Below are 26499 nucleotides of genomic sequence, written 5' to 3'. Positions count from 1 at the left end.
GAAAAAAAAAGCAGGTACTTCAGCCCATCCAGGGAATCATGGCTCAGATATTCCGTACATTATTCAAAATCTACTGCATGTTTAAAGTATCAAAATATATTAAAGATATATGCTATTCAAACCAGTTTCTGACAATTTCAGTGGTTTCTTGTTCACAAAAAAGATTCTTCAAAACAAATACTGTCGTTCACAGAGTTCAACCACGGACAGGCAAACGGAACAGCGCCCGTAGCTGTAGGGGTAGGGGGTTATTTTCTCGCTGTAGTGGTCCTGTTCTTTTAGCAGGTGAAAAACAACCTGGGAGTTCTTCCCGTTTTCTTGGAAAACGTTCCAGGAAGCCGGTCATCCTGTGTATGCCAAAGCTGGGAGGAGGCGGAGGGGCCGGGCTGCCCGTCTGGAGCCCAGGGGTGACGGACTGACAGCCCCGGCTCGCCTGCGGGAAGGACGGACGCGGGTTCGCTCCTACGTAACCACAGACTTACTTTCGCTTGTAGTTGCTCCAGTTACGTACTCTGTCCTGGGCTGCAATTTGGGTTTATGCTTATTTTATTATTACTGCTATAGTTGACCTTGCTGTATGGAAAAAATAAAGTGAAATTGCCCTAATGAAAGTTCTCTTTCTTAATTACCTTTTCCTCCCTCGGGTCCAGGGAGGCCCCGCGGGGCCGTGCAGGCTGGAGCGGTGTCTGTGCGCTGGTGTGACTCGAGGGACAGGAGTTACCCGGGCAAAACCTTGTCTGCCGGGCCTGGGGCTTTTCACCAGCACAGGTTCCATCCACGGGATGTGCATTAAAATGCCGACTACTGGGGATATTCCTGTTAAATCCAGAGGCTGAATACAAAGCACTGGGATGCCCTGGATCAGCCCCAGCTGTCCTTACCCTCTTGTGGCAACACGTCCGAGGTTCAGGGACACACAGGGACCCACAGCCACTGCCTGCTGCAGGGAAGGGGGAAACAGGAACTGGAGATGCAGGGAAGGGGAGCACAGGGAATGAGTGTACAGGGAATTGAGGGTGCAGGGAACTGGGGACACAGGGAGCTGGGGGTGAAGGGAGTGAGGAGAGCATGGAATTGGGAGTGCAAGGAATGGGGAGCAGAGAATTGGAGGTGCAGGGAAAGGGGGAACAGGGAACAGTGAAGCAGGGAACTGGGGGGGAAGGGGAAAGGGAACAAGGAATAGGGGAGCATGGAACTGGGGGTGCAGGGAATGAGGAGAGCAGGGAATGGAGGTGCAGGGAGTGGGGGAGCAGGGAATGGAGGTGGAGGGAATAGAGGTGCGGGTAGTGGGTGTGCAGCCAGGCTGTGGCTGACGTTAGAGGGAGCCCCGTTGCCACGTGTTGCTGTTCCTCCATTTGTTCCCACAAATCACTTTGACAATCAAAATTATTGACCCCAACATCACAACTTTAATTGATAAAAGGAAACACCACAGGGCAGTTGTTTCTCGGGAGGATTTTGGGTGTCTCCTGTGATTCCACGAGCTGGCCTTTCCCAGCCGGGTGTGTTGTTGCCGTTCCCGAGCTCGGCACCCCCGACACGCCGTTCCCGCGGGCCGGGCACCCGCTCACCTGCACTGCCTTTGCCCCCGCGCTTGGGATGACACCGGCGTTTCGTTTATCACCACATTCAGCTGCCAAGGGACGAACAGTGTGTCGAACAGCGCTAGTGCTCGGAATTGGCAAAAATAACCCAGTTGTTTGGTTTTCCTCTGTAACCCCCGGCAGTGGCTCCCGCGGTCCGTCCCCGGGGCCGGGGGCGGCTCAGCCCCGGGACCCTCCGCCCGGCTCTGGCCCGGCTCTGTCCCGGCTCTGGCCCGGCTCTGTCCCGCTGAGCGGGTGCCGAGCAGCGGCTCTGCCACAGCGGGGCTGGCGCTGGAGAGACGAGACGAACCAACCGCTCGGATGCTGAGCAGAGCCACGAGAAGGAGCTCCTGCCAAAGCGGCGGCAGCGCCGGCGGCTCGGGAAGCTGCGCCTGTGACACCTCTCGGGGATGTGGCACCTCGGGGATGTGGCACCTCTCGGGGATGTGGCACCTCGCTGCCCGCGGGCCTCCGGGACACCTCATTAGCCATCACACCTTGCCAGCCGCGGCACCTCTCCAGCTGTGGCATCTCCCTGTCTGTGCCACCTCTCTGGCATGTGACACCTTTCCATCCACAGCACCTCGCTGGCCAGGGCCGGGACAATGACAACCACACGGGCAGCAACAACTGTTACCAGTTGTTAAAAGCAAAATAACAGCATTTTGTTCCAAGGGATCCCCTGTGTCTGCAGCCAAGAGGCTTTTCTGAACCGGGGGAGGATTCTGGGCCTTCAGGGAGGGAGGAGCAGAAACCTGGGAAGGGGTTTGAATCACCTCTGTGTGATCTGTGAGGAGGGCAGGGAATGGTGTCAGGAAGGAGGAAACAGAATAATTCTGAAGCTCTTTTTGCACACAGATATTAGTTGCAATTAAAAAAAAAGTGTATTTCCTTCCCAAACAGAGCCAATCACTGCTCTCTGCAGTCCCAGCCTAGCATGGCACGATGCCCTGGCGCTGGGACGGGCACGGCTCTGCCACCGCGGGTCCAGGGACACACACAGCACGTGGGGCCGGGCAGGGCGGCACAGCCGCTGTGCTCTGCCAGGGGATGCAGCAGCTCCAGCAGCTCCGGAACCACCGCGGGAACAGGAGAGAGAAGCGTCTGGAGAAGGACGCAGGTGCCGCGGGGGGGCTGAGTGGCCCCGGGGCGGGTGGGGCTGTGATGGGGCTCAGCTGGGCTGACGGGATGGAGGGAGCTGGGGCTGCAGGAGGGACTCAGGAGCCTCTACGTGAGCAGGTAAGGAGCTGGGTGCTGCTGGGGTGGATATGGTTTGGGATCCCCTGGGGGAGAATCTCCAGGACACAGCTCATCCAGAGTCCCAGGAGGACATCAGCACTGGGGGGCACCTTGCTGGTTGGGGTTTCCCTTGCTGGTCAGCCTGACCACGGGACAGCCCAGTTCACCCAGTGTGTCTGGCTAATGGTGCAGAACAGCAGTGGGGCTGCTGTGCCCTGGGATTGCCCTGGTTTTGTGCCTCTGTCATGGCTCTAAGAGTGATTTATTAAAGTGAAGGGTGGCATTGAGTACTTGATGCTGCTTCTGAGGATTTGAGAGGAGGATGAGCCTCCTGCAGCTGCCCCGGTGCCATGTGGACCCTCAGCTTTGGGGGTGCAGAGAGCAAAAGTGCTTTGCTTGTTTCTCCATACCCTCAGTTACAGGGCCCTGCAGTAGTGGGAGGCACTTGAGGCACTTCCAGATGGTGGGGGATATATCCAAGGGATTGGGAGAGTGAGCCCATCCTACCTCAAGGCTGGGAGAATGGAAATGAAACCGCAGGGTGAGCGCAGGTGCTGGAGCCATGGGGTGCTGGTGGGATGCCAGTGGGCTTGGCTGGGAAGGAAGGAGGATGCTCATGCTGGAGAGCAGCATCTGCATAAGAGAAATTATGAGAGGAATGTTTTTCCTCTGCTCTTGCTTGGGTGCTGTTGTTAATGCCCAGCCACACGTGCTGGGATGTGCTGATTGCCCAGACTTGGATGCACAGGGAGCACAGGGTGCTGTGCTCAGCACTGGCACAGAGCAGGCACAGGCCAGCTCTGTGCTCACCACGGGCACAGGGCAGGCACAGGCCAGCTCTGCCTCCCAGCCAGGGCTCTGTGTGGGTGCATCACAAAGTGCTGCTTGAGGGAAACAAGCCAGACCAAACCCACGGCAGGGAGTGACCTTTCTACCCACAGCCCGTTTGTCTCTTCTCAGTGTAAACCTCTGGTCCAGGGAAAGGTCAGTAGTGGCAGCTGCTGTCTGAGTACAGCTGGGCCTCAAGAGCTCTAAACCACACTTGGTACAGCACGGAGAGTGTGGCTCAGTGCCAGCATTAGTGGGTGCAGCATCACGGGGGAAGCAGGACCTTGCCCGAGGGGGCCAGGCCCAGCCAGTGCTTGTCTGGGTAAGGCTGAGCAGCTCCTGATCCTGCCCAAAACTCCCTCGCTGCGGGGCAGGCGCCGTGTCTGCCCTGGAAGAGCTTTGTCCTGATGCTGGCTGGAGCACAGAGCCTATCCCGTGTTTGTGTGTGTGCTGGCAGAGCCCACTGGAGCTGCCCGAGGTTGTGCCTCGGAGCAGTGTCAGGGCACTGAGCCCCACAGCCATGGAGGGGCTCTGCTGGTCCCTTCCCGTGCCCTTCTCCCAATGCCAACCCTCGCCATCCACACTCGCCTTTGCTGCCCGGTGCTTGCCGCTGTTTCGGCAGAGGCACTTTGGGGGCTGGCTCAGCCCGGAGGGGTGGCAGTGGTGCCAGAGCCCGGGGTCCTGCTGGGGAGACCCCGACACCTGATGGCAAAGGGGTCTGTGACTGTGGGTGCTGCGTCTGTGGCATCGGGCACCGTAAGCAAAGGGGGAAATCATGCCCAGTGCGTCACCGACCCGGCCCTGCCAGCTGCTGCTGGCTCCAGCTCCTTCCTTGGTTCGTGGTTTCTGGTGCAAAAAGGAAAATGATGTGAACAGATCGGTACTGCATGAAACCTAGTTCTGAACATCTGTGCTGAAGTGAAAACTTCATCCTAAAATAGATGCACAGACAGAGAGGGAAAAGGAGCAGCTCATGGGAGAGAGCTGAGGAATTCACAAAATCCAACTTGTCCTATAAAATTTTTCAGGGGTACCTAACCCTCTACCAGCATTCCTCCCAAATGTCACTGCTGCCCGCCTTTATTAACCTCTCCCAAAAGCAGATATCAGTCACTTTGTGTGCATTCTCTAAAATTACTCCGCGCAGTTTGGAGGACACGTGTCTCTGCAGTGAGATGCACACGCTGGGGCTGCATTGCCCTTTCATGTGGTTTATCCATGTTATTTTCCTTTGGAGGAAGCTGCTGAAACTGGGTGTTGGCAAACGCTGACGTTGGCCTGGCAGTGCCCACACTCGGTGATGAGCCTGCTAGAGACAGCAATGCACCTGAGGTGGGTGTTTGCCATCATTGCTGGGACTTCTCAGGAAGTGCTGGGCTGTTCCCGTTCCCATGAACTCCCCAGCCACAGCCATCTGTGACAGTCCCCTTCCCCCTGGTGGCCGTGTCACCAGGGCAGGCTGGGGCCAGAGGATACTGCTGGCTGGGGCAGTGCCGTGGCTCTCTGGCCCTGGGTGCCCAGCCAGGACTCGGGTGCCAAACCCAGCCCAGCCCCCTTGGAATCCCCTGCCCTCAGCACTGACGAGACTCAGCCCAGAGCAGAGCCCGGTGTGCAGATGCTCTGCCAGGAAAGTGGGGGGTTGTTGCCCCCAGGGTTGTTCCTGGCTGCCCCTGGGTACCCCCATCACAGCCACTCACAGCTTCAGGAGCGTGCCAGGTCTGTGCTTTCTGACTCACCGGCAGGTGCATTGAGCAATCTTCTGTTTCCCAATCTGTTTTCTTAGGAATTCAGTCATCACTTTGCTTTCAGGGCAGCAGAAGCACAATGCAGCTGCAAGTTCACACACGTGGCTCTGCTTCTCGGCAGATGCCGGCAGGACCCCTCATTTTCCATGGAAAGGGAGAAGGGGTTGTGCCCGGTGCCCAGCAGCTGTGTGTGCACTGCTGAGCCCCACAGGGGTGCCACTGCCTCCCCTGGGTCCCTCCCCACAACCCAAACCCCCTCTGGGGTCCTGCAACCCTGAGTTGCTTCCAGGGTGAACAGGGCAGCTGGGGGCCAGGAGCCACCCATGGGCTGGGGCTGCTGTGGGGCCGAGCAGTGCCACACTCCCATGGGGAGGGGATGGGATGGGACAGGATGGAATAGGATGGGGCTGGCCCCATGCCCTGAGATGCCCCAACACGCAGTTGCAGGGTGATGTCCCACAGGCAGCATCCAGTGTCAGAAACTGCCAGAACCCCACCCTGCTCTTCACGTGCCTCTCCTGTGTCATTCCATGTTCAGCGCTGGAACAATGCTCCTCTCCTCATCATGGCTAGGCCTCGCTCCTCTCCACTTCCCTGGTTATTTCCTGGCATTTTGCCATTTGCCCTGCTGCAGCACTTGCAGTGCTACCCTCCTTGGTGCCCCCCAGCCCCGCTCTCAGGGGGCAGCACCCACACCCCGCTCTGCCCAGCAGATCCGTGTCCCTCCAGCCTGGCGCCAGCCAGACTGACAGCAGGGAAGGGACACACTTCCAACCCTTTCCCTTTTTTTCTTGGGTTTTTCCCTCCTTTTTTCCCTCCCAGTCCCGGGCAATGATTTGTGATGCTGCAGTTTGAAGGTTCCCACTTGTGACAGATGGGCAACATTTTCTTATACTCGATTTGTAAATGCTTTCCTAGTGCAGTGGATATTAATGATTACATGAACCAAACTGCTGCTTCAGTCTTCTGCTTTCCAAGTGGCACCGGTTCAGGCTACTGCAGGGCAGGAACTGGTGAAGGACCTGGCGCCCTTTCCAAGAGTGCTGTGACAGTTCTCTCGGGCAAACAGAATTTCGTTTTAATTTTTTAATCCCTCCCATCCTCCCCTCCTGAACCAAAGGCTCATTCTGGGAAGAAATCTGTTAAACCGGGCACGTGATTTCTCGCAGCCCCGCTCCAAAGTGGTTTTCAATGGGAACAGGAAGAAACGTGTCAACAGCTTCGTGTCTCTTCTTGCCTGGGCAGTGGGACCCGTGCCAAGCTGGGAATGCCTTTGGGGGAGCTGCTGCCCGCCGAGCGCAGCCCGGGGCTGTGGGCAGCGGCACCCCGGGATGCTGCGGGAGCCCCTCCGGTCGGCGGGGGCCAAGGAGGGGCCGCGCCCGTCCTGCCGCCAGCCGTGGGAGCCCGCGGTGCCCCCGCCCGCTCCTGCCGGGGGAGGCTGAGTCATCCCCTGCTCTCGCCTGGTCCGGAGGAGGCCCAGCTGTCTCCTCGCCGGGCGCGGAGCGTCTGTGCCGCACGGCTCCAGCCTCCGTGCGAGCGCGGTGCCTTCCCACCGCATCCCGCGTGTCGCTCCTGGAACAGCCTGTGCCGGCGCATCCCCCACTGCCCGGCTCGCTCCTGGGCACCGCGTATGTCAGGGCGGCTCCATTAGGGCTAAAAGATGGCTGCGTTCCACCTTCTCCCTAAAAAGAGGAGGAGAGCCGCGTTAAAACCATGCTGGAGCTTGTACTTTGTTCTACGTCTTTGCCACGGTCGGGGTGTGCTGGTGTCTTGCGCCTCTTCTCCTCCCAGACTTGCTCCCAGGTTGGATCAAGGTGGTTTAGGAACAGGGAAGGTTTGCTCCTGCCAAACCCGCTCCAGAGCGTTGGGGCCGTGTTTGGAGCTGCCGACAGCCCCCAGCCCTGCTCTGGGCAGAGCTCACGTGCTGAGGTGCAAACTGCCAACCCCATGGCCACGGGGACTCTGTGGCTCTTGTCCTCCACAGCCAACCTGCAGTGATGGGATTGGGATGCAGCCTTGGCGCTGGGATCCATCGAGCCAGCAGGGCACTCCCACCCAAATTCCCCACAGGGGGCTGGGTCCCCGTACCCCCAGTCCCAGCAGGGGTGAAGGGTGCTGGGACAGGTCCCACAGGAGCTGCTGGTCCTGTAGTGCCTGAGCCCCTCTATGGGCATCACCCCCACCTGTTGGCACTTGCTTGTGCAGGCAGGTTCTGGGCTTTGCATGTTTGTGCAGGGTGAAAAAAGGAGAGATCAGAAAATGAACACAGATGTGCCCTCCTGAGCTTTGGTACTGGATGGGGATCACCACAGCGTTGTACAATTCGTTAAATACGTAACTCTGATGCATTGTAATTTAAAAAAAAAATTGTTTGAAAATGATGTGGGGATTTGCTTTAATTAAATGTTGCCTTGTCAGACTCACGCTGGGTTACAGAGGCCATGAGAGCAGACTGTGTTCATTAGCTGAGGAGCTTCCCCGGCCGGAGGCAGCCAGGAGGGCACAGGATGTGTGCCAGGGTTTGGAATTTTCCGGGGTAAAACCCGGCAGACAGCTGAGGAAGTTAACGCTTAAAAAAAGCCGCCAAACCAACCACCCCGCTCCCCGAGGACAGCCCAGCTCGGCCCTGGGGCTGCTCTCCCCAGGGGACCCCCGGGGCAGGGACGGTCCCTCTGCCCGCGCGGGCGATGGGGCAGCACCCGGAGCGTGTCCACAGGCAGCCAGCATTCCCTGGAGCCGCATTCCTGCGGCGTGCTTGGCACTACACTGACGCAGGCATTGCCGCGATAACGCGAAAATGTGCGATGCTTTATCGGAGGAGGAAAAGGATCCACCTCACCCGCCGTGCTGCGAGGCTGCTGCGCTCAGGGCTGCCTAGGGATGCTTTAAGTCAAGTTTGGGGACTGTCTCTCCACAGACACAGCCGTGGGACAGCTCCAGCCTGGTAGCAGTGGCTCTGACTGTCCTGCCGTTTTTTCCCACCCATGTTTGCTGTTGTTTGTCACGAGTAGGGGAGTAAATGCAACGAGAGAGGAAAAATTCTGTAACTCACTCTGCAAAACTGCACGGAAATGGAACTGTTTTAAAGAGGGGGGGAAATGAAAAAAAAAAAAAAGAAGAAAAAAATAGAAAACTTTCAGAGGTCTTTTAAAACCGGGGTTAAGCAAGGAAAGACTTGGAGATGAGAATTAAAGTGTTCAATTGAGCTTTGTTGAGAGGTTTTCTGTTAGTTTTGCTCATGGGTTTATGTCAGTTTTGTGGAGCTGTACAGTATGATTTATCCAGTCTTTCCTATTTATGGGAACATTTCAGAGTAGAATGCTGTTAGCAGCTTGAAGTGCTGCCATGCTCTAGCACTTTGGGTTTAACACTACTCAATGTGAAAAAAATTAATATTTTGACTCAAAATACTGAACAGCAACTACGAATGTTAAAAATTTGCAGCTCGCTTCAGAATATGTCAGAATTGCCCGGGGAACAGAAATACTGTTGCATTTATTTCTCAGAACCAGCTCCAATGTTGCCGTGAGCTGTGACGAGTGAGAGGCCACCAGGGTTTGCAGGGCAGAGCCTTCACTGTGTCCCAGGGACTCTCCACGCCCTTTCTGGGGAGAGGAAATCCCCCTTAGGGTATTCTTTGTGGGGACAGCACTTTCAGGTGCTATTGTCTCTCAATATTTGGTGTTTCCAATAGATGTGTGAGGGCCTGTGGAGGTACCAGAACCCGCCAGCACCACCAGAGCTGCTGGAAAACCACAGCATTTGGTGTCTCTGAAACTCAGCTGTTGGTTTTCCACAGCTGAAAACTGTTCCCCAGAGCTGTGAGAAGAGGCAAACTTTAAAAACTTCCAATGTGAGACCTTCCAGCAGGAACGAGAGCTTCCCAGGAGCGGTTCTGCGCCCCTGCTGCAGCGCTCAGCTCCCGGCTCCTGTCCAAGCACTGAGCACAGGGCTGGTTTCCTTCAGTGCATCAGAGGAATCTCTACAATATTCCAGGAAATAAAAATAGTCATTCATTATTAAGCAGAGCTGTATCTGGGGGCAGTGAGATAATTTGGCCTGAGAGATAGAACTCCTCTTGCAAAGCTGTTTGTGTGGAATAGCTGTTTGTGCAGAGCAACCTGTGGTGGAAGGAAGGAAATTTATAAATAAAAAAGTTACAAAATGTCAACAAAGGCAGAAATGGTCAAAAGTTCAGACAAAAGAGGAGCCATTGGGGTTCACTTTTCTTAGCCCTTGAAAGCCAGTTGGGATTTTTCAAGAGTAAAAGCTGTTTGAGCAGCCTGTGAACCCCGGGGGGATCCCAGCCCCATGGCAGGGCTGGGGTGCTCCGGGCTCTCATCTCCTGGGGGACTCTGTGTCCCCCTGCCCACAGCCAGGGGCCGGGAGCTGCCCTGTCCCATCCCAACCCATCCCTTGGAGCAGGGCAGGAGCAGAGCCTGGCCATGCCCTCCCTCCTGCTCTTGCTCATCTGCCTGCACTCGACCCCCTGACAGCTTGTGCCCAGCTGGCTGCCCTGGGAAGTGTGTTCTGTAGCTCTTGCCCCTCAGGCAGCAATTGGGCTCCATGTTATCCGGGAAAGGCACAGGCAGGTGAGGGCAGTGCTGCAGAAGTTGGGCTGCAGGCAGGAAAAAGAGAAGTTGCTTTTCAGTGCCTGGGGATGTGGGAAACCCTCACCCCAGTGCCCTCACCGCCCTGCTCCCATCTGGGCATCAGCATCAGCCCTTCTCAGCCCACCCACTGGCATGGGGCTCAGGGAGCCCTGGCCAACAGCACAACACCAGCTTCCAGAGGAAAAATGAAAGAACAGAAAGGGAATTAGCTTAGAAACACTTCTAGGTTCTGGGAGCCGTGTGTTCTGCAGCTCAGTGGACATTTCCCACCCCACTGAGGGGACTGGCACCCGCAGGTGAGGTTGTCAGCTCCGTGAGGAGTGCAATCTTCTCTTCATTGTTTAAGTAATAAAAACTATGTGCTTAAACCCCAAACCAAACAAACCACCACCCCAAATGGCTGCATCTGAACTCCTTCATCCGGGATAACAGGGAGATCAAAGAGTAGAAAGCACAAAGGCTCTGGTTCTGCTGTACTTGCTTGGCCCACCCTTCCCAGGTCAGGCTGTGCTGGGGGAGGTGGCTCCTCTGCAGGGGAACTGGCTGGGATTCGGGTGAGATCGAGCTCATGTGAGAATGTGATGCAGCTTCCAGTGTTCATGGTGGGCCACCAGGACAGGCACATTTAGCAGAGAAGAGGTTTGGGATCCTGGAGGTGCTGAGAGGGACACAGAAGGGCTTCTTGGGAGGGCTGAGCAGTGAGTTGATCCTCTTGGCTCCTGTTTGAACACTGTATTTGGCTCTTTAACCAGGAACCTTTGAGTCCTGTCCTGGCAGGGGGCAGTTGGTCTCTGGCTACAGTCGGGCTCAGGGGAGCCCCTTGGCAGTGGGTTGGTGCCACAGTGCTCCAGTGCCCGGCTCTGGCAGGTGGTGACACAGGGAGGGGCTCCCTGCTGTCAGATGGCAGTGGCTCTAGAGTGCTGCTCACCGGGACAGTGCCCTGCCGGGAATTTGTTGTGATTCCCTGTGGAAGACCCCACCGACATTGCAGGGTGGGTGTTTCCCAGGGTTTTTTTTCTGGAGCCAGCTTGAATCTAAAACAGAGATGCTGCAGAGGGCCCGGGCTCCCCAGGATCCCTGCCTGCCCCCTCAGGGCCCCCCTTCCTCTCCCTCCGTGTGCTCTCCCATCTCAGGGGGAGAAATATCCGTCCAGCGGTTGTGGTGAGGCTGCGGCAGCGCGGGAGGCACAGATAGAGCCAGCTCTGCTTCCTGCCCGGTGCCAGCCGCGGCTGCTCCGGATGCTCCTGCAGGGGGGGAGCAGAGGGCTCTCGGTCTGGAAACGTCTGAGCAGAGCCGAGTCCTGTCACCTCATCCTGCCACTCGCCCCTCCTCATCCCCGCCAGCTCCAGCAGCAAGGGCACTGACAGCCAGGAGTGATCTCCAGGGAGACAACACAAAGCGTTTGCTGCACACACCCGGAGGCAGCCAGGGAGGGTTTGAACAGGCTGATAATTGCAATTTCCTTGTTTTCAAACTGGACTTCTGAGAATTTTTACTCCTTTGCTTCTTTTTGACTCCTCCTACTGCTCCTGTCCGAGGAGGGATGAGCGTTGTCTTCTGCCCGTGGCTGGAGAGCCCCCCAGCCTGCAATGCAAACCCACCAGGGACCCCAATCCCTGAGTGCAGCTCTGAGCCGTGGGCTCATTAACAATAACAGTGGAATTTTAAAGTTCCATTGGAATTTTAAACTTCTCCTGCTGTAATAGATCTAGCTGTTTTACAGCCCTTTGTAGTTCTAGATCTCCAAGTGTTTCACTGGGATGGTTGATCCCCATCATCCTTGTTTACTCCCCAGGCAGCTGAAGCAGGAGCAGAGGAAGGGATGGGGTCCCTGGGAAAGGCTGGGCTCCCCCCTGGCAGCCCCTGCCCTCCCACCTGCAGTCCTGCCTCTACTTTTCTATTGCAACAGCCTGCATGGCCAACCCCACTGGAATTAATTCTGCTTTTAAATGAATCATGCTAAGAAATTAATGATGTGGGAGCAGGAGGATGGTTTTTCTGAAGAAGCCTTGCCTGCAGGAGGCACAGATCCTGACAAAGGGACCCCTGATCCTCCTGCTCCTGCAGCAGCACTGCCCATGGCAATGGAAACACACCTCATCCCAGGAAGGCCCCTGGCTCCCACCCTGCAGGAGTGGTGGCTGCAGCTTTACTGGTGACCCAGGGCAGTGCACGTGGGGAAGGCTCTCAGGTCTCTGCCTTTAGGTAAATGCTCACTGTTTTCTCTGCAGCTCACTCTCCAGAACAACGGTTTGCTACCTGAGGCACCTTGCTGCAGTGACAGAGGCAGCAGGGAATCCCAACAGCAGCACCTTAGAGACTCTGATGCTGCAATTCTTTGCTGCTCTGCAAAAATTTGGGCAGCAAAGAGGCAGAGTTGTCAAGTGCTGGCAGGCACCTCGGGGCTGTGCCCTTCTGCAACACTTTGCCAGGGGAAAATGTGAACATTTTGGTTTAAAATTCAACTTTTTCCTGATTTGCCGTGGTAAAGAACACAGGCTCCAAACTGATTTTTGTTTTCATTCACGCCTCAAAAATTTTCTCCAATCAAGTACGTTATCTCTAAGAAAAAAACCCAAAGCCAACCCCACAACTCCTCTTGCCTGCGGGGTAGAGAAGATGGTAGTGTTTTGTTTTTATAGGAAAATCAGCCTTTGTTGGGAGCATGACTCAAACGTGCAGGGGCTGGGGCTTGGATGAGTTGCCAGAGTTTAGCAATAGTTTTGTAACGTGTGTGTGATTTCTGACGAGCTGCACGACAAGAAGTGGCCGCGCCGTGCTGGCAGTGCTGGGGCTGGGATCGGGAGGGGTGTGCCATGATCTGCCCTCCCTCGGTGCCAGGGCTGCCCATGGCTTTGCACATGTACATCGTGCAGTAAATAATGTCATTGCTTGGAGAGGAAAGTCTGTGATTACCTCGGGAGACATTCCCATGGCATTTAATGGGAAGGTTTTGTATGGATCCATAGGAACAGTGTCCCAGTGGAGCCAACCCTGGGAGTTGTATGGAGGGCAGGTTTGGTGGGCTGAGTGCCAGGGCCCCTGTTCACGTGGTGTCTGTGCTGTCACCTGTCCCCCCAGCAGGGCCCACCAGGGGCTGTGCCGGGGGGTCTCGGGGGGTCTCCGGGCAGGCTCGGGCTGTGCTGCTCCATCACCCTCTTCCTTGACTGTTTTCATTTGCTTTGAAAAACATCTTCCACACGGGGCTCCTGCTCCATTTGTCATCCTATCTGTGCTCACCCAGGCCCTGGAGAACCCTGTTCTCCCACACCCACCATGGCTGCTCTCAGACCCCCGGGGTGCTGCTCCTCTTCCTCCCTGCCCTGGCTGCTCCATGGAGGCCCCTGGGGAGAGTCCACACATCCCACTCACAGCTGGTGGACACTCCAGGGATGCCAGGAAGACTTAAAAATTGGCTTTTTCTTGGCAGTAGCAATGAGGGAAGGAGGCCAGTGGACTCCCACCTGAAAAATGCCTTTTCTGCTCTCCTGCATTGAAAACCACCCCGCTGTGAGTGTAATACTTTTTCCACAGCTCTAGGAAATACAATAATAGGTTGCACATTCAAACCAGCTGCTTGTTTATTTTTTCAACTGCCTCTGAAAAATGCCTGTAATTAGGAAAAATCTATAACAAGAAGTACAAACAAATCAATGTCTTTCATTAGCCACAAAGAGTCAGCGCTCTGCCTTCGCCACGGCTTTATTAAATTAGAATAATGAAGCAGAAGCCATAGAAAGCAAAACAAGCACTTTGGAAAGGGCTGAAAATACACAGATGTCAGGTTAAAAACACGTTTCGAATTTAAGTGTGAAGCTGTAAACACGTTCTCTTGTGCTGTTCTGATCCCTCCTCTGCAAGGTTGTGTGAGCCTTAAAGAATATATATATGTAAAGAATATATATGTAAAGAAAAAGGTATCTAATTTGTCCTGTTTTACTATAAAAGGGGCTCTGGCCTGTGGTGAGTGCTGCTGGAGGGACAGGAGCATTGGGATCAAGGGGCATTGGCCAGGCTGGCCCCAGGCTGCCCCTGGCAGCCCCTCACGTGCTTTCTGGCAGCCACCCTGGGACATGACAGCTCTCCCAGGAAATGTTTGTTTATTGCTTCAGCACCAGCCACAAATATCCCTGGGCCAGGATAATCCAATACTCGTCTTCTGTGAATTCTATTAATTCTTCATGTTCTGAATGACAAAATAATTGCCGTAATTTCATTTAAAAACCCAAAATCAATAACCACGAGCCTGTCATTTTTCTGGGCTTTCATGGAGAGGGGATTCACTGCCTGCTCTGGGATCACTGCTGGAACGGCACATTTATTTGTGCATTTCTCTGCTAAAGCCCATTTGCTTGAAGTGGCCCAGTTAACACTGCCAGGGAGTTCTTTGTCCTGTTTTTAAACAGCCTTTTAAACCCAAGCAATAATTTAAATAGGAGACTATAAATTAAATTATGTGGTTTTGTGCAGTTCTAGCGTTCCCCCCCACCCAGAGGCTCTGCCTTTTCTTTACACACCCCTTAAGGAGAAGCACTTTAATATTAATAAGTGCTAAAAAAAAAATTATTTAAAAAAAAAAATCGGGTTTTAAGTGCAGAGAAAAGCACGGAAAGGGGATGAGGTTTAAATGTGTGGAGCTGGGACCTGGTACCCTGGGCAGGGGCTCTGTGGAGAGCTGGGGAAGGACCCAAGTGTAAGAAGAGTCCGTGGACAAGGGTGCCAGACCTTCCCTCGAGCAGCTCTTTGGGTGAAGCAGCCAGTTAATGCAGATCCCGGCTGGAAAAGGCCCCACCGGGAGGTTCCCCCACCCCTCAGCTGTGTCCATCCTGCTCTCCTGCAAGGCTGGAGCTCAGCAGTGGCTTGGCATGGAAAAGCTGCCTGTCAGGGAGCTGTCAAAAGTAGTTTTTGTGCTTTCCACACTTCCTCCAGTGCGATGGAAGTCTCTGTATCTGACCTTTCCTCTTGCCCCCTTATCCTCCCATCAGTGTTTACCAGACACGCGATTTTCTCATGAAGGAGCAGCTCCTGTTTTCGAAATCGGGGTCATTTGGTATCTGTCACTTACACAGGAATTCCTTTGGCCAGGGGCCTGCTGCTGGGGTTTGTGCATCGGGGTGGGGGTGAAGAGAGCAGTGACAGCAGTTTGTGCCTCTGCTCTGGCATGCCCAGGCCGACGGGCAGCAGCCTGGAGGGCAGCAGAAGCCCTGGAATCACAGCATCACCATTTTGGGTTGGAAGGGACCTTAAACTGTTCCAGTTCCCACCCCCCAGATGTCACTGGGGAAGCCTTGTGGTCGTGCCAGGCCATGGTCCCAGCAGGGAGCTGGACAGGCAGCCCTGGTGCTCCAGGACACGGGGACCCCCGGACCCTGCCCCCCTGTGTGCCCCCTCCTCGCCAGGGCTGTCAGAAGACAAGGCTGGGGCTGATTCACCCCGGGGTCCTGTGGCTGCCAGGGAGGTGGCAGCTGCCTCTGCCCCAGCACAGCAGTGTCACCAGGACTGCCACATCTCCCAGCTCCAAGGTCTCCTCCCTGCAGCTGACTTTGGCACCAGTGCCGTGTCCCCAGGCATGTGCCAGCTGCGAGCCAGGAGATCCAGGCAGGACTCCTCTCGGGATGCTTAGTCCTGGCCGATGTGCCAGGCAGGAGAGCTGCTGCCATCCATCCATCCCACTGCTGGTGCCCAGCAGCCTGGGAGCAGTGCAGGGGCTGGCATGGGGGTCCCTTGGCAGCAAAACGTTTCCTCCCAGACCCGAGGGCAGGAGGCTCCTGCCCAGCACTTGGTGTGCTCCTTGTGCAGCAGACACGTCACCAGGTGTGTCCTCAGGGACATCCTGTCACCTGCACCCCCACCAGGCACTGGGGCGGGCACAGGGGTGCAAGGCTGTTGGGGCCAAAGGACCCTGGAACACCCTGGCTCTGGACAGGGCAGTTGGGCACCTTCCCCCCACTCTTTTCTAGAAACAGTTCCAATAATTAGACCCCTCAGCTTACACAGAATTAGTCCTGTTCTCTGAACCACCAGATTACAACTTCAGAGATTTGATCTCATTATTAGGCCAGTGAACTGGGCAGGATGATCCTGCTCCTCTCCTTACTTTACAGCAGCACTAAGCCCTGATCCTGGCTGCTCTTTTCTTTGCTGCAGCGGGGCCGAGGGGATTTGGCAGGGTTCCTGTGGCAGCTTCTTTAGCCAAACAGATGAAGCCTCATTAGCACCTGTACCAGGGAGGTATTTGTTTCCATTAGGACTGTGAAGTGTGCCTTCCTGCCAGGCACAGCACAAACACAGTGGGAGACAGTCCTGCTCCCCTCTCCTCAGCGCTCCCTCATCACTTACATCAGCTAAGTTGGCTGACAAGATCAGACTGAGCCCAAAACAAGCATGTTGGTGGCTCTGTCCCCCATCTCAGTGCCAGTGTTGGTCCCCTCAAAAGCCCCGGGGATAGGGATGGGGCTGGGATAAGGCAGTTGCAGACCCCTGGGATGGTCAGCACACCCCGACCCTGGAAGTCACAGAATCACAGACTGATTTGGGTGGGGAGGGACCTTAAAGCTCATCTTATTCCAATCCTCTTGCCACTATCCCAGGTTGCTCCAAGCCCTGTCCAACCTGGCCTTGGACACTCCCAGGGATGGGGCAGCCACAGCTTCTCTGGGCAACCTGTGCCAGGGCCTCCCCACCCTCACAGGGAAAGATTTCTCCCCAATATCCCATCTATCCCTGCCCTCAGGCAGTGGGAAGCCATTCTGCCTTGTTCTGTCCCTCCACCCCTTGTCCCCAGTCCCTCTCCAGCTCTCCTGCAGCCCCTTTAGGCCCTGGAAGGGGCTCTCAGCTCTCCCTGGAGCCTTCTCTTCTCCAGGTGAGCACCCCCAGCCTGGCTCCAGAGCAGAGGGGCTCCAGCCCTTGGAGCACCTCCGTGGCCTCCTCTGGACTCTCTCCAGCAGCTCCACATCCTTCCTGCATTGGAGACTGCAGAGCTGGACAACGTACTCCAGGTGGGGTTGCTGCTGCAGAGGTGTCACTCCCTGCTCCTCCTGCCAGTGCCCATTTTTTGGGTTAAATTAGGACTAAATTCCTGTCCACCCTGTCCATCGATTTTCTCACCAGAACAGGGCAAAAAAGGTCAATCTATAGTTTGCAATGCAGGCATCAGACAGGGGGAAGGAGTCCAAGGAGGGGGACCCAGCGTGCTCTGTGCCAGGATGCTGGTCCTGGGCACAAGGATGAGTTTCTCCCAGGAAAGCCCCTATGACACAGCAGAATAGTTTGGTGTTGATCCCCATCAGAACCGTCTCTGCTGTTCTGGAAGTGCAGCTCTTCTACCTCTGCCCCATTTATAATTGATTTTTCTTCTATCAGAAATCAAAGCAGCACAGAGAAACTCCCAGAGGAGGTTTTGCCTTTCCACTCCCCAGTCTGCTATGGTTTTAAGTCAGTGCTGATCTTGCCCCCCCATTAAATACAAGACATTAAAGTCAATCATTAATAGCTTTAAAAGGTTTGTACAACAACAACCGGGCTCAATTTGTTTGAACATTAACAGAGGTATTTTTCCTTAACAGTGAGTCTTCTAGTCAAATTCTAGAGATTATAAAAAGGATTATCTATATCAGTGATTTTTTTTAAGTACATTTTTAGACTGAGCTCGTGGAATAAGCTCCTGAAGCTCCAAATTGAAAAGCCAAAGGTTAATCCCTTAAGAGCTCGATAAACAATCATTCATTAAGGGATGGAAAGCGTTATTTCCACAGAGGCTGGAAGGCAGGAGGGGAAGATGTGCCTGCAGCAGGCAGTGGGTGCTGGCCCTGCCTGGGTGCAGGGTGTGAAGGGTCCCACTGTCAGAGCAGGTCAGAGAGTCACAGCCCTGATACAAACTGGGTGTGCCTGTTTGTGTTTGGGATTTCAACAGGGGGACAGAGGGGTCCCTGCAGCAGGGCCTCCCCCCCCCAGCACTGCAGAGCTGCAGCTCCAGTTGAAGCTGGTGCTTCAGCAAGTGCCCCTTGTATTGGAAATGGCCTGGTGAAGAGTGCCAGGGCTTTGCTTCCAGTAAGGGCTGAGCTGGCATTTCTTGGTCCTACAGGATTAGCTTTAGGGGCTTTTATTTCAGGTACTGGTGTGTCTCTGTGTTTGTTCCTTGGCATCACCCCCTTCACCATCACTGGGAGCTGCTGAGTTTTGCCCTGGGTTGTTGTGCACAGACAGGAGTGTCACTGAGGCACGGAGTGGGCAGTGCCCAGGTGCTCCCAGACAGGGAAGGGTTCATCTGCTCAGCTTCTCCCAGAGGCAGCACAGAAACCAGCCAAGAGCACCCCGGTAATGGGGCCAGGATAGAAACCAGCAGAGAGCATCCCACTAATGAGGGACGAGTGCTCCACACGCAGCAGCTCCGGGAGGAAGGAGGCCAGGGCGGCTGGAGAGGGAACGAGCTGAGGGATAATGAGGCAGGGAACAATAGCTGGAGAAGGGATAAAAGGGTCTGGCTGTGGAGACATCAGTGCAGAGGTGTTGCTCAGGGTGCTCCCACCCCCATCAGCTTCACACCCATTGGAAGAGAGACCAAAAAAAAAGGAACTTTTAACACTTAGTTTGAACTCCTGACACTTCTTTGTCATTACTGCATGTTCAGATATTCCCAAAATAAAATAAGAAAGAATTCGCATCAGGCTAGAAATTCAGGATTCATTATGTGACAGCACTAATTTGGTTTCCATTTCCAGGGCTGGTGTTTTTGAGGCACTTCCTTCCCCTAATTAAACCTTGTTGTAAAACCAGTGCCAAAGCAGGTCGCTGGATCCATTAGACAAACCATTGACTGGTCATTTCTGGGAGCTCTGAGCCCTTGAGTTGAAGGACAAGTGAAATACAGCCGGATTTCCCGGGGCCGGGAGCCCGGCAGAGCCCGTCGGGCACGACGGGCCGGGGAGAGCCGCTGGCACGGGCAGAGGTGCTCTGAGCCGCTGCAGGAAAGGATGAGTCACTGCTCCAGCTCCGCCGGGATAACGACACAGGAAGCGCAGTGCGTGCGTGGGTATGTGCCGTGTTCCTCCTTTATCGAGATCGACTCGTGTAGAACTGATCGGGAAGGAAAATGTGGGCAGGGAACAAAGAAAAGCGGAAGAATAACTTCTCTGGGGGGCTCCAGCACGTGGGTTTGGCAGCAGCAGTGAGAGTCACCTCTGCAGCTTCGGGCTTGAGGCTGTGGCTCCTTCCAGCCCGTGGAAAGGCAAAATGCTGGGCTTTCACCTCTTATTACATTACTGCCCCCTGATTTCATCATCTTAGCTCTAAAAAAACTCTCCCAGATCAGTTTTAACATCTTCTTTACAGTCGGAAAGTTTAGCACCTGAAACAGTGTCTGATTTTAGCTGTCTGAGATTTTGGGGGGTGACAAAACAACCAAATAGATGACCTGATCAAATCTACATTAAAATGTCAAGAAACAATTTTGCTTGCGTTTAAGCAAGTCTATAAAGAAATACCAAAAGGGAAAATTAATTGAGAATCAATATTACCATATTTTCTAATGCTTGCTAAACATCAGCAGATGATGTTTGCTACTGCTATGAGGTGATGGTGATGCAATGCCAGGTATTTTCTGAGCCACATTTGAGTTCTTCTGTTCCAGGCTTGGACAGTGGGTGCCTGGGGCAGCACTGCTGCCCTCAGAGCAGGGTTTGCTGCTGCAAACCAGAGAAAACTGAGGCTTTGCTCCTACTAAACACTGATGCCCAAATCCCTGCTGCCAGAGTGGGTGCCTGACTGTACCCACAGACCACGTGTTCCCACGGGAGGTGAGACAGAGTGAAACCTGCCCGGGAGGGGAGGAGGGATGAGAGAGGACTCAGCAAAACTTCCACCTTCCAAAGAGCCACTGAGGAAATGTGGCTCTCACACCCATCTCCATTGCCCCACAATGCTCCTGAATCCACCCAAAAACTCCCAGCAGCAGCAGGGCTGGTACCAATGATAGCATGGACCTCCCTGGGCATGGACTGCCTCTGCTCCATCCAACTCCAGCTTCTTCACAGCCCTCGCTGGGCTGGGAAAACACAACAACCTTCCCACTGCAGGCTTTTGTCCAGATAATGGAGAAACAGGCAGAGACCTGGCCAAGAATACCCAACCCAACCCACTGTGCAGAGGTACAGGACTGGCACAGGGCATCGCCTTGCAAGCTGGCACCAGTGAGAACCAAAGGTAGGGCTTGGCCTTGGGGGGAAATCCAGCTTTGCTCCAGGGGCAGCATGGATGTGGGGGTGCAAACGGCTCTGGGGGAGCCCAAGGAGCCTTGCAGGACTGAAAAGAGGTACCAGGCACCCACAGAACCCCACTGACACCCCAGTGGCTGCCCTGCCAGCTGGGTCACAGCTTTGGTCACAGCACCTCGGAGGCAGCTCCACATCCATTCTTTTCATCCTCCTCATGCATTAGGTAGCAAGTTCTTAATTGAAATATTTAATTTTGTCTCCCCTGGTACGCGATCTTCACTGTTTCCGGTCTGTTTGTCTTCTTGGCCATTTGAGGAAACTGTATAATGTGAGTATGAACTCACTATCAACCCCCCCAGCAGAACTGCCTTTCTTGGCTGGGAGCTGAACAAAAGAGCTTTTCTGAGTAGTAATTTCAGTTTAAAATGGCAATATAGGAAGAAGGCAAGATTGCTCCCTGCTGTAATTAGAACAAGTTTTCCAGGATCCTGCGTTATCTTTGGACTCTGGAAGTGTAGTTGCTCTACCAGGATTAATAAGTCACCCCCATTAACTCCAATTACTGCCGTGCTGTATCACAGGGCGTCGCGGCGGCAGCGCTATCATAAACCATTTGCATATTCTGGAAGACAGAAGGGACTCCAGAGCAGCAGCTTCATTATCTTGTTGGTTTATAATATTAATAAGGCCAAGAGGGAGAAGAAAAGGTGTGTAGTATTCCCCTATGGGACTGTGTGAGATTGCCATTGCACACAGACCCAGCACTCTGTCCTCATGCTGGACGCTCACCACATCAGCCACTCATTATAGAATTATCATCTTTTGCCAGTACAATACTGTGCCATTCTGCCTCCCAAAGTTCATTCCCTGTTGGGACTCTCTGGCTCCCTGGGGTGTACATGATGCTGTGTGAGATCTATTTAATTAGCCCATGAACAGCTTTTGTTTTCAAGACAGCAAAATGTCAGCTCAGACATTAAAAATGCAGAGGAGCCGGCTCCTCTCATGCTTTTGGGGAGGGAGCTGCTCCCTGGGCCACAGCACGCATGGGGGAGGTGTTTCCTAGAGGGCTGGAGCACAGCAGGATTCTGTCACCCCCTAAATTGTGGGTTGACAGTCTCCAAGGACAGCAGCTTCCCCTCTGCAAGGACAGCAAGCGCAGGACAGAAACACCATCATAGAATGGTTTGAATCGTAGAATCTCAGAATCACAGAATCATTTAGGCTGGAAAAGCCCTCTAAGACCGTTAAGTCCAACCGTTCCCCAGCACTGCCAAGGCTGCCACTAATCCATGTCCTCAAGTGCCACATCCACACGGCTTTTAGATCCCTCCAGGGACGGGGACTCCACCGATGCCCTGGGCAGTCTGTGCCAGGCCTGGACAACCCTCAAGTGAAGAAATTTTCCCAATATCCAACCTAAACCTCGTGTTGCTTGTTACCTGGGAGAAGAGACCGACTCCCACGTGGCCGCACCCTCCCCACAGGAGGTTGCAGAGAGTGAGCACGTTCTGCCCTCGGTACCCCGGGTTCGTGTCCCGCTGGCAGGTCCCGGGTGCGGGCTGGGAGCTGGGCTCAGACCTGCTCCCGTATCTGCCGCGGACACGTCTCTTGGTTCTTATCAACACCTGAGCTGCCATTTCCCCGGTTGCTTTCCCAGGAAAGGCAAACAGAGGCGGCCGTGGCTCCGCGGTGGGAGGATCCACGCCGTGCCAGGCTCACCGCGGGGCCGTGGCGGGGAAGATGCACACTGGGGTCAGTCCCTGCTCCCCATGGCCCTCTGCCCTCTCCCCTCCTCCTGGGGCCCAGGGGACATGAACCCCTTTCTGCACCAGAGCAGCGACCGCGATGCCCTGTGCCACAGGGACCTGGGGCTGGGCAGAACTGTCCACCACAAACCCACCCTTCACGAGGGGAAACCAGAACATCGCGTTGTAAAGGGAATATTGTAAAGTATTTTAAACACTACAGGCAGTAGTATTTTACAATAAAATAAATTGTATTTCAGGCTCCCTGTGGAAAGCCTGCAGGGTGTATAAGGGGAAGAGACTCTGTCTTCTGACACGTGAAAAGGAAGCAATGAAGCTTCAGAGACCTGAAAAAGAAAACATAGTGTAGTAAAGCATTGTTTGACCTGGAGTGTTTCCTAAGGTGAAGGGGAATGAAGCTCTCCAGGAGCAAATAGGTAGGTCACAAGTCAATTCAAGTAAAATGTGAAACAGGCATTTTTTTCAGCAGGTGAGATGTCCTGTGGTGGGGAGCTGAGAGCAGCTCAGCTTCCAGGCTCTGTGCTCACCAGCCCCTTCCAGCAACACTCCCAGGTGAGATGCAGCATGCCATGTACACTCTGTGTATAATATATGTATTTATATATGTATGTATGTATATATGTATATCCTTTCCCTCTCTATGAGCAGGTATTGCGATGATCATTTGGGGTCCTTTCCACCAGCTCTCAGCCTGCACCTGGTTCAGATCCCTTGTTCATACCTGCACACTTTGAAATACTACCATCTGCATCTTGATCTTCCTGAAAACCAACACCAACAGGTAGAAACAGCTGGATTCATGGCCAGCCCGTTCCCTTTGCACTCCCCCACACTGTGATAGCTCAGCACTAATTGGACTGACTGGGAATTTCCATTTGTGCTCCAACAGGCTTTCACTCCTCATTAGGGGTATATCATCCATTTGGGTTAAATCAGCTGTTAACGGACCAAAACTTTCAGTTTAATGGAAATCAGTGGTATAAAATCTCATATTTTGCAGGAAGTACATTAAGAAGCTGAGCTGGAAGGAATTCAGCTCCAGCTCTACCAAACAGAAACCAAGTCAGCTCCAGGCATATGCTGGAGTGATGGAGGGAAAGGTGCTAATGCAACATGCTTCATGTTGTGCTCCAAAATAAGAACAGCTCGGCATGGCAAGCAGGAAGGCACTCGTTTGCTGGCTGTGGATAAAGGCATGGAACAGCGTGGCTGCGAAAAATCTGCCTCGTTCTTTACTCGTGGAAGTGTTTGGACCTTTCACAGCTGAAGCACTGCAGCCAGAATGTGCAAACTGTTATACCCGGGATGTGAGAATTCCATCCCCGGAGCCGGCGGGCTCGGAAGGGCCGTGCTGAGGTGTGGGCTGCCTGAACAGGGCAGGATACACAGGTCTGGTGATGTCCTTGGCAGGTCCAAAGGAATGCAGGTGAGGTCTCACCACAGTGGAGCAGAGGGGCAGAGTCCCCTCCTCACTTGATGCCCGTGCTGTGGGATGGGCACACAAGGGGTTTCTGGGTGCCAGTTCTTCTACTCAGGGCTGCACTTTTGTATTCATTCTCATATATTGGTCCCACAGGAACCCTCTGCCAGTCAAGGTGTCACTTCTGTATGCAGCCACGGCCTCATGAGGGGGTGTCTCTCCATCCTGTCAGTGTTACCCTGAGGTTGATGTGAACATGGCCATGGGAGCTCTGGCAAGCCCCCCACACACAGACCATCCTCCTGCCAGCTCCTGCTCCCAGCTGTGCTCTGGCAGGGCTGGCAGGGTCCCCAGAGCCCGGCCCTGCTGCACCTCAGCCTGGCTCCAGCACCAGCACAAATCCCAGGAATGCCTCCTTCCCCTGCAGCTGTGTGCTCTTGGAACTGCTGCTCCAGCCTTCTGTCTCCAGGTTTGGATTTATGGTGCTGCTTAGGTAACCGAGGGAAACAGGCTGGAGTTCACAGTGCATATTTACTGATGCTATCGCTGTGGCTTTGCCATGACTCAAAATTTGCTCAAGACAGGAAACTCAAGGAAGCTGCCACAAGAAGCTTCAGTAAGCAGTGGGACTGTGAATGTCCCTAATGAAATGGCAATTACAAAGGGAGGGAGAAACTAAAAGGCTTCTCCTCTACTAATAGCGTTGCTTTGGGTATTCTTTTTATTATTTTACGCAACAATCCAAGTCTTTTATTGAAATAAACTCTGCTTTGGGTCATTCAGCCGATTCTCCAAGGAGCAAGATGGCTTTCCCCTAAAGCAGCACGGTAGGCTCGATATGATTGTACTGCATTTGCTGTGTGTCTGGTTTGTGGGTTGGATGTTTGCTCTCCTGGGATTGCCAAGACTCAGGATTGATTTTTCCAGTGCTCTCAAATCCTAGAGGGCACCACAGAATAGTTCTGCAAACCAGGCTTGCTCTACAACACAGATTTTACAGGTGTTGCTCTTCTTGTCTTCTTTTTCACTTTCCTTTCTCTTCATATTTGATTTGTATTTAAATTAAAAAGGATCTTAAAGTAGTGAACAAGCAGTTAGTGGATGAGTATAAAACATCAAGAAAAGGCACTATATCTGCAGAATTGAAGCTGTTGCTTTGAAGCTTCAGCCTGTGTAAGTTGCCCCAAAAGCAAAGCCAGGCCAGCGACTCCATCTGCAGCCACTTGCATATTCCCACAGGGGTACAATATGCAGCTGATTTCCCAATTAAGCTTTCCCAGCAAAGAAGTTTTATAATTTAAACAGACTCAAAAGTTTGAGAAATGAATACATATTCATGAAGGACTAATAACGCTCTGTCTAGAACACAGCTTTGAGCTGAGAGCAGCTCTGACTGGCTCATGTCTCACCCACCACACTTAGCGAAAATGGGAACGAGGAAGAAATGGCTGAAACCAGCAGATTGTGTTTTGCTAAGACAATAAATAATAACCGTATTCTGACTCAAGTGCCAAATGTATAGCGCTTAATTAGAGGTCAGTAGAGCATATTTCTGCTCAGCTGTTCCATTTACAGCAATTAACATGTTCGTGTCGCTTAAACTGGGTTGCAGAGCAGATTTCAAAGGGTTGAGCGAAAGCAAAATCAGGGAAGGGCTGTTTCACCATTCGCAGCAGCTCACGAGCAGCACCCACGGCACCCACTGGAGCTCCAGGGAAGACGAGGGACAGAGGGGTCTTAGCCCTGGTCTGGTGTCCCCCTGCCCCATCACTGTGAGGGCTCAGGGGACCCTGCCCCATCGCTGCGAGGGCCGAGGTGACTCTGCCCTCTGGCCAGCGCTGGCTACCCTCCTGCTCGGGCTGTGCGGTGACACATCAGAGGAGGGTGACTGTGCCCGGGGCACCGGCCTCGCCCGTGGCTCCACACCCGCTGCACCGCGTGGGTTCCACTGCCGCCTCCTCCGCCCCAGCGCCAGTGTCCTCCGAGCTCTGCATCGCGGGTGACCGGGCGGGGACCCCGAGGTGGCGAGCGTCCCCGGAGCAGGGGCAGCGCCCGGTGACAGCCCCTGTCCCGCAGCCCCGGCGGTGTCCCCGGAGCAGAGGCAGTGCCCGGTGACAGCCCCGGTCCCGGTGCCGCGGGGGGGAGCGGCAGCGCCGCCCGTGCGGGGGCGGTGCGGGGGGCGGGCGCGCCCCGGGGCCGAGCCACCGCCTCGTCCCGCCCGCGCTCAGTCCGCCCGGGGCCGGCGGCCGTGCCCGGTGCGGGGTTGCGGCCGTGCTCCCGCTGTGGAGGGACCCCGGAGCCGCTGCCCCCGGAGCCGCTGCCCCCGGCCCTGCCCGGCCATGGGCGCCGGGGCAGCCGCGGGCGGGACGCCGCCCCCCGCGGGCGGGCGCTGCCGGCGGCGCGGAGCGGCGAGCGCGGGCTGAGAGCAGGAGCGGGAGCGGGAGCGGGAGCAGGAGGAGGAGGAGGAAGGCGCCGCGGGAGGCAGGTGGGGCGGCCCCGGCGCTCCTGCAGCCGGGCTGGGGCGCGGCGGCGGCGACGGCCGGGGGCGATGCGGGGAGAGGGGCCGGGAGGGCGGAGGTGACCTGGGGGAGCCGGGCGGGCGGAGGGGAGCGGGGCCGGGCGGAGGGAGCCGGCGGGACCGCGGGGAGCGGCGGCGGGCGGGCGGCGGGACGGGGCGGCAGCCGCGGGGGCGGGCGGGGCGGCGGCGCTCGCCGAGGGGCGCGGGAGGAGCGGCCGCTCCGCTGCCCCCGATCGGCCCCGCTGGCTCCGATCGGCCCCGCTGGCCCCCGCCGCTCTCGTTGCCGTAGCCCGGCCGCTCCGCTCCCGCCGCCCCGCCCGCCCTGTCCCTGTCCCCGGTCCGCGGTGGCGTGCGCGGTGCCCCGGGGCGGGGAGCGGAGCGGGGCCCTTCCTGATCGCAGAGATGTCCCCTGGCTGCCGGCGGGTCCGGGAGCTGCGGGGGGACGCTCCGCCAGGCACTGCCGCTTGGAAACCTCCGAGGAAAATCAGGGCAGGGCTCACCTTCCAGCGAGGTTTCCTTTGCTCTCTCTTTTTTTTTGGATGCGTTTTAGATGCCTGTAGAGACTTCGTTGGT

General features: G+C 55.1%; 1 long non-coding RNA gene across 2 annotated transcripts; it reads left to right on the top strand.

Moving 5' to 3' along the window:
- The first annotated feature begins 19665 nt into the window (after positions 1-19665).
- LOC108507473 lies at positions 19666-24910 on the top strand. 2 transcript variants are annotated; one of them, XR_001878154.1, is made up of 4 exons: positions 19666-19802; positions 22458-22540; positions 22637-22769; positions 23565-24910. It is a non-coding gene; the product is annotated as an uncharacterized LOC108507473 (long non-coding RNA). The 2 variants fall into 2 exon arrangements; XR_001878155.1 differs by having other exon boundaries at positions 22455-22540.
- The last annotated feature ends 1589 nt before the right edge of the window (positions 24911-26499 follow it).

Source organism: Lepidothrix coronata, unplaced genomic scaffold (assembly GCF_001604755.1).
Source record: "Lepidothrix coronata isolate B3197 unplaced genomic scaffold, Lepidothrix_coronata-1.0 Scaffold256, whole genome shotgun sequence".
Classification (NCBI taxonomy): Eukaryota; Metazoa; Chordata; class Aves; order Passeriformes; family Pipridae; genus Lepidothrix; species Lepidothrix coronata.
Note: the sequence above shows the minus strand (reverse complement) of the source record. Positions and strands in the feature narration are given on the sequence as shown.